This window comes from Dipodomys merriami, unplaced genomic scaffold (assembly GCF_024711535.1).
Source record: "Dipodomys merriami isolate MVZ:Mamm:240054 unplaced genomic scaffold, mDipMer1.0.p SCAF_86, whole genome shotgun sequence".
Classification (NCBI taxonomy): Eukaryota; Metazoa; Chordata; class Mammalia; order Rodentia; family Heteromyidae; genus Dipodomys; species Dipodomys merriami.
In genome coordinates, this window is record NW_027206468.1 from 5,428,080 (window position 1) to 5,445,342 (window position 17,263).

Below are 17,263 nucleotides of genomic sequence, written 5' to 3' on the forward strand. Positions count from 1 at the left end.
AGGAGCAGAGTAAAATCCATTACAGATTAGAGGAAAACATTGTTTTATTATCATGTGGATTCAGAAGACCAAGAAGGGTTATAATGTATCACAAGTTTATACTAAAAAGATTGCATTGATACGTTTTCTAGTCTAATACATATTTGAAACCTAAATATTTATATTCCAATTCTGTTTATTGAAGTAAATAAATATCAATTTATTTGTCAAATTATCAACTAATTCTAGTAAGTTTCATTGTGTGAAATATAAAATCAGCACATATAACTATATATAATATGATTAAAAGACACACATTTTGTATTGTTCTGTTGTAGTTACTGTATCAAAGGCAACTCTGTTTTAAAGTATGATTCCATTATCTCTACTTCTGTGCTTGATAGAGTTAGATCTAAAGCTTTATCATTTGTAGATTTACAGCATGGAGGCAAGAGGAAACACTGTGATTAAAACATTATCAATTTAATGCCTAATAACGAGGAGAAACATATGCACTTCTCCTGCAACTATGAAAATATTTGGTGATAAAAAGGCAGGAGTGTAAGTTCCTGCCAGGAACTTACAGACAGGCCAGGACATTAAGTAATCATGCATACGAACAATTTTTTCACTTCTTGGCTTTAGCTACTTTTAAATGGAAGGTATAATAAACAATTATATTTTGATAAAATACCTTCTCGTCTGAACAGTTCTGTTTGAACTGTTCATCTCTCTATGATCCCTTGTAACCAAGATTAGTTTTGTTCTAGTAAGAAAATCTTTGCTGTCAGGGTAAGGTATTCTGGTTGGTCTGTTCCCACATGGAAGAAGGGTAAAGGCTCAGGTAGACATTTGTTCCAGTAACACCTCATTTGGGAAAATGTCAGCTGAAGAAATTTTGAAGTAGCGCTTAAGCAAGGCTTAGTTTGAATCCATTAGGTCCACAAAGCTGGATAAATAAGTACTTGAAAAAGCCATCACCTTTGGACCTAACTATAAATAATAGAGAGTATGATCAAATTCCAAATAAAAAGACTTAAGATATTCATTGGCAAAAAAAGTTTGCAAATGTGAGCAATCGACTGATCAATATAATTTTTCCCAATATTCACAGAATTTTAGGGAAATAAGATCGATAGCATTGTTAGGAACAATAAGGTTTCCTTCTTACAAGTAGGCACCCATAGATATAAGCCTGTATAAAGATTGCAGCATTAACTATTAAATTTAGAGGATACTATATGCTTCAGCAGCACGTATACTCAAATTACAATACAGAGATTAACATGGCACTTGCACAAGGATAATATGAAAATTTGAGAAATATTCCATATTTTTAATTCTTCAGATGCAAGAAATGAAAAAAGTGATTAAAAAGTTGATTACAAAATTAAAAGTGTAACAATACACGTAATTCATATAATTAAATTTAGTTTGACATCAGTGTATTAAATCACCTCAGAAAGGCATTTACATAGCATAAACTTTACAAAACTTTTCAAATTAGACAACATTGTCATTTTATCCCAAAGAAAAATAATATTAAGACCTAGAAAAAAAGGAATCAAACTGTTTCTATATCGAATACAATCGGAAAGGACACATTAATGAACGTATATATTATAAAATAATATAGAATTCAATGCATATCTAGGAGAAAATAAATTATGAACATTATACAAACATAGAATATAGAATATTTTAAAATATACTTTTTCAGAGAAGCACCAGAAATATTTTAGTTTCTTTACTACTCATTTCAACAGGTAAATTAAAATTATTTCTTATTAAAAAATCACAAACTCTGAAGAAATTATTATACATGTTTACAAAATCTATTGAATACATTTTTCCATCCAAGGCAGGCAATTCACTTGGAAGAATTCCGCAGAATCCATGAATTTTTACAGTAAAATATTGGTGCTGCCAGGCACTGGTGGTTCATGCCTATAATCCTAGCTAAACAGGAGACTGAGATCTGAGGATCATGGTTCAAAGCCAGCCTGGGAAGGAAAGTCTGTGGTACTCTTATCTCAAATAAACCACTACAAAACTGGAAGTGGAGCTGTGTCTCAAGTGGTAGAGGGCTCACCTTGAGCTGAAGATCACAGGGATAGCTCCAGGCCCAGAGTTCAAGCCCCATGACCGACCAAAAAAAAAAGATATTGTTCTTATTTGGATTGTGAAAATATTTTGTACGGACACAAAAGATGAACTTGCATTTTTGAAATTTAAGAAACTTAACCCGACCATTAGGACTTCAGTGAACAATTTGTACAGCCTTTTACAACTTCTTAGAGGTAGTGATACATACTTATGCTTTTGGCAATGTCAAAAAGAGTTTCTTCTATGTTGTTCTTCAGGCCTGGATTTATATAATGGTTCAACAGAAGGCGATCCAGCGTATCTTTGCTATCTCAATTCTCAACAGCAAGATATAAGGGTGTCAAGAGTCCTTTAGTTTGGGGAAGTGTTACTGTGGCTCAAGCGGTAGAACACTCTCCTTGAGCTGAAGAGCACAGGGACAGCACCCAAGCCCAGAGCTCAAGCCCCATGACCGACCAAAAAAAAAAAAAAAAAAAAAACACAACAACAACAAAAATCAAACAAACAAAAATATTTGGGCTGGGAAAGTGGCTCAGTGGTAGAGCGCTGGCCTTGCATACATGAGGCCCAAGGTTCGATTCTTCAGCACCACATAAGCAGAAAAAAAAGCGGGAAGTGGTGCTGTGGATCAAGTGGTAGAGTGCTAGCCTTTAGCTAAAGAGAAGAGGGACAGCGTCCAGGCCCAGAGTTCAGGCCCCACGACCAGACCAAAAAAAATTTTTTTTAAAAAGTCCGTTAGTTTGGCCATTGGTATCTGTATCATGATGAAGTAAGAAAGAAGCGTCTCTGGTATTATTCCACGTGTATGCACTGTTCAGGGGTGTCCAGTCATCTACAGTTATTGCATATGCCGCTTGAGACACCAACTCACTGACAATGTCTAAGTGTCCACCGTAGGCTTCTTGAAGAGGGATATACTGATCATCATCCCTACTATTCACATAAGTGGCCTTTTGAGAAAGAAGTCTCCGCACTGTAGTAAGCTGAATATTTTCGACAGCCCATTGAAGAAATATGGTTGGATGCTTCTCCAATGTTTTTTTCTTGCAAGTGATAACATTCCTTACTTTTTCATCCTGTTCCCCATATTCCTAAGAATTGCCTAACCAGAGACTTTGAGTGCCAGTGGGAATGAGATGTCCATGTATTTCCCTAATAGTTCACATTGGTTGAACTGGTCAGAAATATCTGGTGAATTTTCTGCAACTGTTTATTCACCATGATTTATTTTCTCTTTTTCCAATTTTACTATTCGAAATTATTCTAACTGGAGAGTAGGGAATTGATGGAGAGCAGAGGAAAGATATTCCTCCATATTCAAATGTACACACTGAAAATGAGGACAAGTGATGTCTTCATGTGCAGCTTATTCTAGGCATGAGAAAATAGGAAATAATGCCTTCCATATAAATGATTGGGGAAATGGCAGAGCAAAAAGTGAAATGATACAACCAAAAATATAAAAGCAAAATAAATTAGGATAATTATGGAGCAATCGTGTTATATATGAGAACCATGAAAGGGAGAGAGAAAGAAAGAGAAAGATGTGTAAATACGTAGCTAGCCACATAATCCATGCCTCTGATCAATTTGTAGAGCAAACAAAATTTTATTTTTTAAAAGAGATGGAAATCTAATTTATGTATTTACTTGAAGTTAGTAAATACATTTTTAGTAGCCTACGTAAAGAGACATAACTTTACCAAACTACAGACAGTAAAATAAATCCTTGATAGTTCTAGTAACAGATCTGACTGAAATCAGTTGAATCATACTTTTCTTGTACAATGAAGGAATAAGAGGGTAGTAAAGCAGCTAGAGAAGGCAGGGAGATTGTATCTGTGACAAAACTTTGTGGAAATTGGTATTGAGGATTTCTTACTGGTGATCCACTTGCACTGGAAGCATGATTCTGAAGTATTGCTTGCCGATTCTGAACTATTGATTTGATTATTATATTCTCCAAGAAGAAAATGAGAATTGATAGTGAAGGACTACTAATACATTTTGACCTTCTCACTAAGCACTTTCAATCATCAAAATCACATGAAGACAATAGACAGGCCTACTGTTTAGATGAAAGCAAGTGTCTTATAAAAACAAGGAATGTATGTAGTCATGCAAAGGACTTCTATTTTACCAATGCGGCATACATTTTTCTAATGTTGGGTACCAATAAATAATGGATCTATTAGAAAGCTCTTAAGGCTCCTATGTTCAATAGTGAGTTCTCTTACACTATATCATGGTATTTTTTGTGTATGGTTTTAAGAATAAATTTACATTACTAACTTGAATTTCTGACAGGACAGTATCATCACTGTACATCTTGCTTCTATACTCTCATTTTAAAATTACCATCTAAGTATGTGCATTAGATAACTATATAGGAAAAAGTAGAAGCCACACTGATGGCTTATGTCTTTAGTAGTAGTTAATCAGAAAGATGAAATCTGAGGATTGTGGTTTGAAAGCAGACCAAGCTAAAACAGTCCATTAGATTCTGATTTGAATGTAACCAGCAAAACCTAGAAATGGAGCTGTGGTACAAGCAGTAAAATGCTAGCCTTGAGAAAACTGAAACAAAAAATAAATTCTGGGACAAAGCCAGGCCCTGAGTTCAAGCCCTAGTAGTAGCACCAAACAAATAAATTAATTAATAAGGTAATTAATTAATTAAAACTAAATTAAGTGGTCACATGTGGACAGGCAGGTAAAATGTAACATGCGTGGTAATGGTTTATGTATTATTTTGTAATAAGGCATATTATCATTTGTCCTAATCACTAATATTTTATGTGGACTTTTTTGTACAATAAACCCTGAATTTAGCATGCGTGTATATGTGTGTGTACATGTGCGAACATGTGTGTATGTGTATATGTGTGCGTGTGCTGTTGCAATGTTGCTTGCCAATGTGGACAGGGTGAGGCTGAAAAAAGCTAACTGTGTTGCAATGTTTTTATTTATCAGTGTTCTGTCATGTCATTTCAGTGGAACCAGCCTTTGTACATATTATTTGTCTAATAATAACATCATAATCAAAGCATTTACAATATTAAGTTAGAAAAAGAGACAGCTTTCAGCTCTTATTGTATGTTAGGTAAGAAGATACAGACATAATTAGTTAATAAGTTGTTGCTATAAGATGATTGTCAGTACAAAATACGTATTTGACCTCTTAAATTGGTTATACTTTTAAGATACACTCATAGAGTGATTTGGACCGACTTGACCAAACAGGTATTACTCTCTGATTATTCCTGTGAAACACAAGTTGGATAAACTCTTTCCGGATTTCTGTTGAAAATCACTTTCTTTGCAAGATTATATCTATTCTCACTAAGAGATAATCTAACCCATATTATGTTTGAATATCCCATCTTATTCATTGAAAATAAGTATTGTGGATATGCTTGTTAGATATTCCTTTCAAAAACGAACAAACAAAAAGCAAGTGTTATGTCCATATTGTGGATGCACTTGAAGGTGTTTTGTACATGCACAGTTATCTTTACTAATGGCTTTTTTGTGGGAGAAACTACGGCAACTTTAACAAATAAGGCTTTTTGAATATCTGTTCCAATATACATAACATCTCAGAGCAAGTCTTGCAATTTCTGAAAATCCTTTGAATATTTTAGTATTATTTCAGTTCATTGACTGTAGAGCTAAAATTTCTGAAATATTGTGAAGATCTGAAAAAGTAAGTGGGTATATACGCTTTTTAATGCTTCATTTTATGAAAACCCAGTTTTTATGAATGTAAATGGAATAGAATAAAAGAATTAAGTGAATTGGGTAAGCTAATTATTAGTATAATTTTGTTTTCTATTAATAGTCCATTGAATGTAGATGATGCAGTTAAATTATTTCCTCTCTATTTCAGTTAGTTTTAGAATCTTTATAGTTATGAGTGAACTTTTAAATAAAGGTCTTTTAAAATAATTAGGATTAACCTTGTCCTTTTCGTCCTACTCCCAAGAAAATGAGTTATTTTTAAGTGTTAATAGTTTATCATTATGATGATCATAGCGAATCATTATCATTATCATAGGGACTTAAAAATGCAGTAGTATTGATGTCTTTTTAAACCAATTGTATTCACAAGTTGGAGAGTCTTTAATTCATAATTAGGTATTGGTGTCAATGATTTTTAACCTCTCGTTCCTAACATTAATGATAGGTAAGATTGCATTTTTGGGTATATGAAAGTTAAAATATTTATCTGGGGTCAAATGTGATTTTATATCATTCTTTCTTTAATAACATTTTAAAGTAGTACATTTCTCTCAAAATGGTGGGTATAAAAAGCAATCAAAATACTTCAAATGGTAAAAAATTTAGGTGAGCTACAATGTGGAAACGATTGCTCCAAAAGGCCTGCAGTCTGTTTCCATCAGGAATTGGGCAGGTCATTCTTTCAGTAAGACTGTGTTAACCAGAGATGGGGTCCCCAGGCAGTGCAGTGTTGAGTGAAGGCATAAAATATGATTTCTACTATTTTGAGCTAGAAATCAAGAATGTTATAGTTTAGCAGTTCCTTTCACTAGGGAGGTATAAATTGATTATGAACATGGAGTTTTCTTCTTACAGTTACTTTTTGTCTTTTTTTGTTGTTGTTGGTCATGGGGCTTGAACTCTGGGCTGGGGTGCTGTTCCTGCGCTCTTCCACTCAAGGCAAGTGCTCTACCACTTGGACCACAGTGCCACTTCCAGTTTACTAGTGGTTTATTAGAGATAAGAGTCTCACAGTCTGTCCTGCCCAAACTGGCTTTGAACCACAATCCTCAGATCTCAGCCTCCTGAGTAGCTAGCATTATAGGCGTGAGCCACCGGTGTCCGTCTTAGTTACCTATTTTCTAACAAAGATAAAGGAAATATTATTAGAGTGTGCACAATAATTTTGGGAATTTTCCTAGAATTAGTAGACTGAGTGCTGGTATTTAGTTATAAAATAGAATGAGGTTAGTTCATATAGTGGGAATGGAACGCAGGCTAACACTTACCGTGTGTAGAATGTTGTCCTAGTAATTCCAACTCTGAAGACTTAAATATCATCATGTTAGAATTAAAAATAGAAATAGTTTCACTTTATGGGATTATTGTGAGGATTAAATTAGATACCAAAGGTAAAGTACTTGGAAAAACAATCAGAGTTTGATACTTTCTACCTTTTATTTTATCATGTGATATATTCTAATATTTTTACTGTGATTTTTATATTGTCTATTTAGGATATGCAAAGTGATGTACTGATATACATTGCGTTGTTCACTTTTCTGTCATTATGAGGAAAATACCTGCAAAGAAAATTTCTGAGAAGGCAAGTATAATATTGACTCATGGTTTAAGATCAGATGTCTCCATTGTTTTTAATTATATTTTTATTAAATAGGTGTACGAAATGTTTTCCATTCAACGAATCAGTTTATAAATACAATGGATCTTTACATAACTTTCTCACATCCTTCCAAACCTCAACCCACTTTCGTTTTTATTAGTTTCATACTATCTGCATTGAATATTATGGCTTCACTCTCTACTTCCATAAGTCTCTTTATTTCTTCCCTTTGATTTTCCCTCACATTTTCCAAGTGGTAGCCTCCTGGTATTCATTTTGTTGGATTAAAAGTTCAATTTTATAAGAAATTACACCTGTTAAATACTCCTCTACAAATAGCATGCTTTGATTAATACTGTTTTTTAACTTGCATAAAATTCTGGCTTCTAAATACGCGTTCTTTTTGTGTCTGGCTGTGACTTCATTTATTTAACATAATTTTAGTTCTATCCATTTCTTTGCAAATGCTGTAACAGTCTTTATAATGGATGGGTGCAATCCAATTGTGTATATGTGCAACACTTTCTCCAACCATCCCTCTGCTAAAGTGCATCTGGGCTGTTTCCATAAATTCTCTACGGTGAATAGTGCAGTAGTGAACATGATTGTGAGAGTGATTTTACTCTAACCTTTTGGGAAAATTCATCACTTTTTTTCTGGGAGCAATCCTCTAGCCAATTTTCCAGAATTAGCACATCCCTTCATTCATCTACATCACAACGTTTTTCACGTCCTCAAAAACACACTACCCCCTACAGGTACCAATCAGCTAAAACCAGACTGTGCCCATATTCTTTTGTTGTTGTTATTGTTTTCTTTCCGGTCGAGGGGCCTGAACTCTGGGCCCCTCTGGTGCTGTCCCTCAGCTTTTTTGCTCAAGGCTAGCAATCTACCACAGCGTCACTTCTGGCTTTCTTCTTTTTGCTTATGTGGTGCTGAGAAATCAAACCCATGGCCTCAGGCATGCAAGGCAAGAGCTCTACCACTGAGCCACTTTCCCAGCCCCGATGTGCCCATATTCTTTTAATACATTTTTCATAATTTTCCACATAATTTAGTGAGAACCTTCTATGTACTTTCCTAATGTGGGAATGAGGTATATGACAATAGAGCAAAAGAAAAAATATGGGATTAAATTAGCTATTATCATATTTAAAATAATTTTCAGCTCTAACTCATAGCCTCACTTAGTATCATTTTAATCTTTATTTGATTACTTCACCTATCCCCTAAATTATAACATGTGATTTAAATACAAAGGCAAAAAAGTGTGGTTTGACTTTGACACTCATGTGTGAGGATGCACAATATGGGCAAATAAAGGGATTGGAATTAATAGCCATTATCCATTTTGTTAAATGGTTTTCTCAAACTGATTCTCACAATTCATATTTCATTCAACAACAAGAAACATGTGACAATTCCCTTTGTTTTGCTCCTCATTAAACTTGTTTCCATGTTATTTTATAATGAAGGATGATTTCATAAATCTACTGTAGATACAAAATATGTTAAAATATTTCTATATGTATGCATTGATATAAATATAAACACATATATTATAAAGGTTATAATGATAAATTATAACTTCTGTAACTGTACAATTTACTAAATTATTAAAAACATGGACGACTCAGGCCTGGAATCCTGGTTACTCAGGAGGCTGAGAGCTGATGATCATGGTTTGAAACCATTCTGGTCAGGAAAGTCCATGAGCCTCTTATCTCCAAACAACCAACAGAAAATCAGAATTGGAACTGTGACTCATAGTAGTAGAGTGATAGCCTTGAGTGAAAAGACTCAGAGATATCACCCAGGCTCTTAGTACAAGAACTAAAATCTACCCCCCAAAAGTATTTAATTTACACTTATGTAAATAGAGTATTTCCTTCACACAAATGCACATCCATGCTCATTTGCAAGGTAACTCGGTTATGTCTGGAGTACCACATAATATTATCACTTAAGTAGAAAGTATTACAACATGGGTAAACTCTACCTCTCTCATGGATTTTTCTCCACTCAAATATTCAAATCTTGCAATTATTCCCATTATTTAAAGTCATAGCTTTTTTTCTTTAATACACATAAGATTGGAATTTGAATTGAGTGTCTTGTGTCTCCTAAATGGTTGTTCTTACCACTTTGGCATGCCCCCAGCCCTAAATTATCCTGATTAACTTTCAGATAGAATCTTGCTTCCTACTTGTGTATGATCGTGGGCTCAGTCTACTTTATGTTATTCTTCCTGGAATTTAGAATAACAAGTCCCTGGCATTGTGTACAGATCTTTCTGTCCAGTCTGAACTTTAACCACTATCCTCACAATAGTAGACTCCCTCGTAGTCAGGATTTTCATAAGCTTATCATAGCTATTTTTTAAAAAAATCTTTGCATTTCCTGCAGGTTCTTGAGTACTGAATTAATTGGTGTTTTCTTGGGTTTTGTTTCTTTTGAATGTATGTGTTGAGTTGTTCCTCATTTTTCCTTTTGTTTCTTTCACTCAAGTTCTTACCTATAGTGCTGAGAAACCAATTCTTCTTTCTCAAGATAGTCAAGGTGAACATTATTTATTCCAAAACAATTCCAGTAATATTTAAACACCTTCAGAAATTTCGAGAAAATGGCGGAGGAGAATCTGGTGGCTAAACAAGCTCTTGCAAAGAAAGCAGTTCTAGTGTTCCAATGAACAGTCCTAGGCAAACCAAGTGTGCCATCACATTACAGAGAGTTTGGGCAGAGAGGAAAAATCCAGGTAAGGAGACAGATCTGAGCATTTTCCAGCAGCCATGGCTGAGGTTGCTGTGGTGGCTGTGGTGCCATCCATAGCTGCCATAACTACAACCCAGAGAGTCTGGGACAAATGTGCCAGATGCAGCGGGCAAGCAGATTTTACTCAACATGAGCAAGAACTGACAAGTAGCAGATATCTTCATCCTGCAGATAGCAGACCAGAGGCTACCCAGGAACCCACACTCCAGCGTGAGTACAAAACTAACATCCTCACTCCTTCTCAAAGGGAGCAGAGGAGGGAAGGACACCCCTCACCCAAACACTGGAGATATCCACCTTTGATGTAGACAAAAGCCTGGCTAAGTAGCTAGATCCAACTCAGTTCTTTGATGAAAACAAAAGAGTCATTTAGCTAGTCACAAGTACCTACCCTGACCTGCCATTCTCAACTCCACCCATGGGAAAGTCACAACAACAAGGCAGAGAAAGCTAATCCCACAAAGGAGTGGCTTTCTTCACTGAGTAAACACAGCCAGAGGCTGCCCCTCCCTACAACAGCCCTGACAATCAATTGAAACTCAGTAAAAATAAACGCTGAGAATGGCTCCAGGCTGGACTTTGTGAATGTCTCAGAAGCTAGCCCCTCAGGGAAAAGCTACTGTTTGCTGAAAGGCCTCAACTTTACCCAGAACCCAGCCTTATTACAGTAACTCCAAACTAGAGGAAACAGCCACCTCCCTCTTTTGTGATACTGAAAGCAGATCTCCCTCTCACTGAACTAGCCTGGGAGGCGATCACAAACTTCTGGGTAAACCAACAGAATTTTTTCTGCCTGCCCAAACAAACTGACTTAAGAAACCAATCAAGCCACAGAAAACCAAACACCACAAGCAAACCAGAGACTCCACCAAGAGACTGGTTACTGACACAAGGGAGATACAGGATCTTCCCATCAACCCCCCAAAAACAAAATCAAAGAAGTCTTTTTTGTATCTTTTTAAATTTTTACTTTTTGATGATAAAAATTGTTTTCATTAATCTTTTTTTCTTCCTCTTATAACTTTTATTTTAGGTGTGTGTGTGTGTGTGTGTGTGTGTGTGTGTGTGTGTGTGTGTGTGTGTGTGTGCTTTTTAAAAAAATGTTTACTGACCTGTGTGTGTGTGTGTGTGTGTGTGTGTGTGTGTGTGTGCTTTATAAAAAAAAAATGTTTACTGACCTGTTGGTCTTTTTTGTTCTTTCTTTCTCATTCGTTTTACTTTTTCATCTTTTGTTCTTTTTGCATGAATGATTTGTTGTTCTGTTCACCTCCTATATACCTGTCATTGATTATAAGACCTTATCCACAATTGTGTACATTCTTAATCCAAAAACGTATCACTCAATTCAAAACCTCTTAGGATTAAATTCCTTAATAACAGTATTATTTATTTATACCTGTAAATTATTTGAAGTATTTTTATTTTTTAGTTTTTCAGGTCTCCTTTCTATCCCTCCCCTCCTCTCATCCATGTTCATCTCTCAATTTTACTTCTTTAAATTTTCATTACTTTTAAGAGTTTCACTTTTTAAATTTAAATATTTGTCTTTCCATTTTTTCTTGTCTCTTTTTAAAAATTTTTTCTTCTCTCTTTTCTATCATCCTTTCCAATCCATTTCCCTCTGTGAGATTAGGACTTGGTTAATTTCACTTTCCTTTTACCTTTCCACATTCCTCTAACGCTGTTTTCCCCACCTTTCTCCCTAAACATAATAATTTCTGGTTTGTCAAATTATTCTTTGGTATTCTTAGCCCATTAAAACATAGTTATTTAATGTTGAATGGACTGTATCTGTTGAACTAGATTGTATCTTCAAACATTTGACTATGCAATTACAGGACTTTGGTTGATGCTTGCCTTAAAATGGTGTTCTAGCACAAAACTGGCATTACTTTCATCCCAAATGGGCAGAACAAGCAAGAAAAACACAAGGAAAATGGCAAGTCCGGGTATCTCAATTCCCACTCAAGATAATCAGGTGACAGAACAGATAATGAATAATCCAGACGAGAGTTCCCAAAAAGCTCTACAAACACTACTGGTAAACATGGTGAATGAAAAGATTGAAACCCTGCAAAGGACTCAGTGTGAACGTGTTAGGGAGAGAGAGGAGGCAAACCAAAGATCTAAACAGGAAGCTCATGGGCTTGAGAAAGCTACTCAAAGATTGATACTGGAATTGCGTGAGCAGGTTGAGAATACTCAAAGAGAAATAAAGGAATTGTGTGAGCAGGCAGAGATCAGTCAAAGAGAACTAGAGAAGTTACATGAACGTGAGAAATCTAATCAAAGAGTAATACAAGAATTGCAAGAGCTGGATGAGCATAGACAAAGATCAATAGAGCCATTCATGGAATCCATAAACAGTCACCTGAAAGGAGTCAGGGAGACCACAAAGGGAATGTTGAATAGATCCCAACAGAAGGAATGGGAGTCCAAGGAAACCATAACCAATCAACTAAGTGATTTGAGAGTAAACACTGAACACCAAATTAAGGAAGTAAAGAATTTCATACAAGATCTAAAACAAAGCTCCAACAAAGAATTTGAAGCCATAACAGCCAACCAATTAAAAGGAAAAGAAATGAAAAATAAAGTAGAAAGTCTTGACATTAGGTTAGACTATGCAGAAGATTGAATCTCCGGCATTGAAGACAGCCTAGGTATTATAGAGAAAGAACATACAACTATCCAAGACAAATTCAAGAAATATGATAGATCTATTCAACACTTGGAAGACACCATCAGAAGGACTTATCTGAGGGAAATGGGTGTAGAGGAGCATATAGAGACAGAAGGTAATGGTCTAGAAAATTTGTTCAACAGGATCCCAGCAGAGAACTTCCCAACACGCAAAAAGATAGGCATATTCAGATACAAGAAGCTTTTAAAACTCTAAATAGACCAGACAAGAACAAGACTTCCCATCGTCCAATTAATTATAAGCCACACAGGATCAATTCAGACCAAGGAAAAGATCCTTAACGCTGTCAAGGAGAAAAGATCAGTCACCTATAAAGGAAAACCAATTAGAATCACCTCAGATTTCTCAAAAGAGACAATTAAAGCAAGAAGAGCCTGGAATGGTGTATGCCATGCTCTAAAGACAAACAACTATCAACCAAGAATAGTGTACCCAGCTAAACTCTCAATCATAATTGAAGGTCTAATAAAAATCTTCCATAGCAAAGAAAAACAAACAATATATCTCCACCAAATCATCTCTACAAATCATCTACAAAAGATACTAAAAGATGTCCTAAACATAGAAAACCAACAAGACCACAATAAAGGCCAAGAAACCACATACAAAGAGAATCCAAGAACCAGAGAAAGAATCCAGTAGGTGCAGTACCCAAGAAGGTGGATAAAATGGCAGGAGCACCCAAATACCTCTCAGTCCTCTCTCTCAATATTAGGGGATGTAACTCTCCAATTAAGTGACATGGACTGTCTAGTTGGTTTAAAATGCAAGATTCTTCTATCTTCTACCTTCAGGAATCACAACTTGCCCATAAAAATCAAACACATTTTGAAAGTGAAAGGCTGGAACAAAATCTACCAAGCAAACGGCCCCCAAAAACAGGCAGGAGTTGCAATCCTAATATCAGATAAAATAGACTTCAAATTAACATTATTGAGAAGAGATAAAGAAGGTTACTACATACTAATTAAGGGATATCTCTTTCAGGAGGATATTAAAATTCTAAATATTTGCCAAACAATAGTGCACCCAAATTTATACAAGAAATACTACTATAAATTTCACATAGATCCAACGGCATTAATTGTTGGGGACTTTAACAAACCACTATTCCCACTAAATAGATCTACTCGGCAAAAACTCAACAGAGAAACCGCAGATCTAAACAAGTGCATACATCAACTGATTTAACAGACATCTAGCAAATATTCATCCAGCAGCATAAGAGTACACTTTTTACTCAGCAGCACATGGAACATTTTCCAAATCAAACTTGTCAAAATTCAGAAACATTGAATTCATATCTTGCATTCTATCAGACCAAAAGGGAATAAAATTAGAACTCAACAGAAAAAGCCACCAAAGAAAGTCCAGTAAAAGATGGAGGCTGAAAAACACACTGTTCAAACACCAGTGGGTCATGGAAGAGCTTAGAATCGAAGTTCAAATGTTCATATTATTCAAGAAAAACTAGCACAGAGATTTTCTGCTCCTCTGGGACACAGAAAAGGCACGATTCAGAGGCAAGTATATAGCTCTGAGTTCCTATATTAACAAATTGGAGAGACCTGGAATCAAAAATTTAATGAGTTCTGACACTCCTTGAAAAAGTGAATCAAGATAAACCCCAATCAAGTTGATGGAAAGAAAGAATTAAAAATCAATCAGAATTAAATGAATTAGAATCCAAAAAAAAATATGAAGAATCAACAAAATCAGAAGGTTCTTCAAAATAATTAACAAAATTTACAGACCCTTAAAAAAGAAAAAGAAGATAACACACCCAAATTAATAAAGTCAGAGATGAGAATGGAAACATCACTACAAAAACAACCAAGATTCAGAACATTATAAAGGAATGCTGCTCAAAACTTTATGCAAATATGTTTGAGAACTTGGCAGAAATGGACATTTTCCTGGCAAATATTGACATGCTGAAACTAAGATGAGTTAAACCATCTTAACAGGCACATATCAAGCATTGAAATAGAAAGAGCAATAAGATAACTCCCATCTAAGAAAAACCCAGGAATAGATGGTTCTACAGCAGAATTCTACAAGGCCTTCAGAGCAGAACTCACACCAATACTCCTCCAAATCATCAATGAAATTGAAAGAGAAAGTTCACTACCGAACTCTTTCTATGAAGCCATCATAACCCTCATCCCCAAACCCTCATCAAAGAAAGAGAACTATAGACCCATTTCTTTGATGAACATTGATGCAAAGCCTCTCACCAAAATTTTGGCTAATCAACTTCAACTATTCATGCAAAAAATCATACAACATGAGAAAACAGGATTCATTTCAAGGATGCAAAGCTGCTTCAACATACACAAATCAATTAACATAATTCATCACATCAACAAGAGCAAAGATAAGAACCACATGGTTATCTCAATAGTTGCAGAAAAAGCCTTTGACAAGATCCAACACCCTTTTATGGTGAAGGTCCTGGAAAAATTAGGAATCTATGGAACATTCCTCAATACAATAAAGGTTGTGCATGACAAAACTACAGAAAGCATTATACTCAATGGTGAAAATCTAAAGCTATTCCCTCTAAACTCTGGAACGAGACAAGGAGGCCCACTCTCTACTGCTCTTCAATTCAAACATAAAGAGGAACCCAATAGGGAAAGAAGAAGTATAACTTTCCCTCTTTGCAGATGACATGATCTTGTATTTAAAGAATCCACTTCCAAGTTACTCAAGGTTACTCAAAACTTGGGCAAACTAGAAGGGTATGAAATTAACCCTCAAAAACCAATGGTTTTTCTGAATGCCTACAATGAGAAAAGTGTGGCTGAAATTAGGACAGCACTCCATTCGTAATAGCCCCACAAAAAATAAAATACCTACGAATTAACTTAATCAAAGGAGTGAAGGACCTCTATGAGGAAAACTTTAAATACCTTTAAAAGGAAATCAAAACAAACTTAGAAAGTGGAAAAACTCCCATGTTCCTAGATTGGAAAGATCAAATCGTGATAATGGCAATACTTCCCAATGCTATCTACAAATTGAATGTGATACCTATCAATATTCCAACCTCATTCTTCAAGGACATAGGAAAGGCAATCCAAAAATTCATATGGAACAATAAAAGACCGTGAATAGCAAAAACGATCGTTAACAGAAAGAACAGTGTTGGAGGAAAATCAGTACCAAATTTCAAACTCTTCTACAAAGCCATAGTAAGCAAAACAGCTTGGTACTGGCCAAGAACAGACCTCAGGACAAATGGAATAGAATTGAAATGAACCTAAAGACCTACAGCCATCTAATCTTTGATAAGGGAGCTGAAAAAAATAGAATGGAAGAAAGACAGCCTCTTCAGTAAATGGTGCTCTCAAAATTGGTTAACTACTTGTAGAAAAATAAATCTAGATCCTTATATATCACCCTGTAGCAGAATCAACTCCCAGTGGATCAAAGACCTCACAATATAAAGACACTGAAAACATTACAGGATGGAATAGGAGAAACCCTAGATCTCCTTGGTACAGGCTGAAAATTGCTTAATAGAGACCCAGAAACACAACAAATCATAGAAAGGTTGACAAATGGAACTGCATGAAATTGCAGAGCTTCTATATGGCAAAGGACATAGCTAGCAAGATCCATAGAATGTCCACAAATTGGGAGAAGATCTTCACTAGCCATACAATGGACAAGGGTCTCATATCTAAAATATATCTGGAACTCCAAAAAATTAAATCCCCCAAAAACAAATCCTAAAAGAATCAACAGCCCAATAAATAAGTGGGCTAAAGGCTTAAAGAGAAACTACTCTGAAGAGGAAGGAAAGATGGACAATAAACACATGAAGAAATGCTAAACTTCCCTAGCTATAAAAAATGCAAATCAAAACAACATTGAGATACCACCTCACCCCAGTTAGAATGGCTATAATCAAGAACTCTAATAACAACATGCAGGAGGAGATGTGGATAGGGGAACCCTACTGCATTGTTGGTGGTAGTGTAAACTTGTTCAACCACTTTGGAAAGGGGTATGGAGGTTCCTCAAAAGACTTCATATGGAGCTCCCCTATGACCCAGGAATCACACTTTTGGGCATTTACGCAAATGATCACAAAGAAGACCACACTAAAGCTCCCAGCACAACAATGTTTATGGCAACATTATTTACCATAGCTAAGCTTGGAACCAACCCACATGCCCCTCAGTAGATGAATGGATCAATAAATTGTGGTATATATACACAATGGAATTTTTGCCTCCATCAGAAATAATGACATTGCCCCATTGTTAGGAAAATGAAAGTCTTGGAAAAAATTATATTAAGTGAATTACGCCAGGTCCAAGTACACATAGGCCCCATGGTTTCCCTTA

At 35.5% G+C, this 17,263-nt stretch overlaps 1 pseudogene; it reads left to right on the plus strand.

The window, feature by feature from the left end:
- The first annotated feature begins 1,220 nt into the window (after positions 1-1,220).
- LOC138820321 (U6 spliceosomal RNA) lies at positions 1,221-1,317 on the plus strand (annotated as a pseudogene).
- The last annotated feature ends 15,946 nt before the right edge of the window (positions 1,318-17,263 follow it).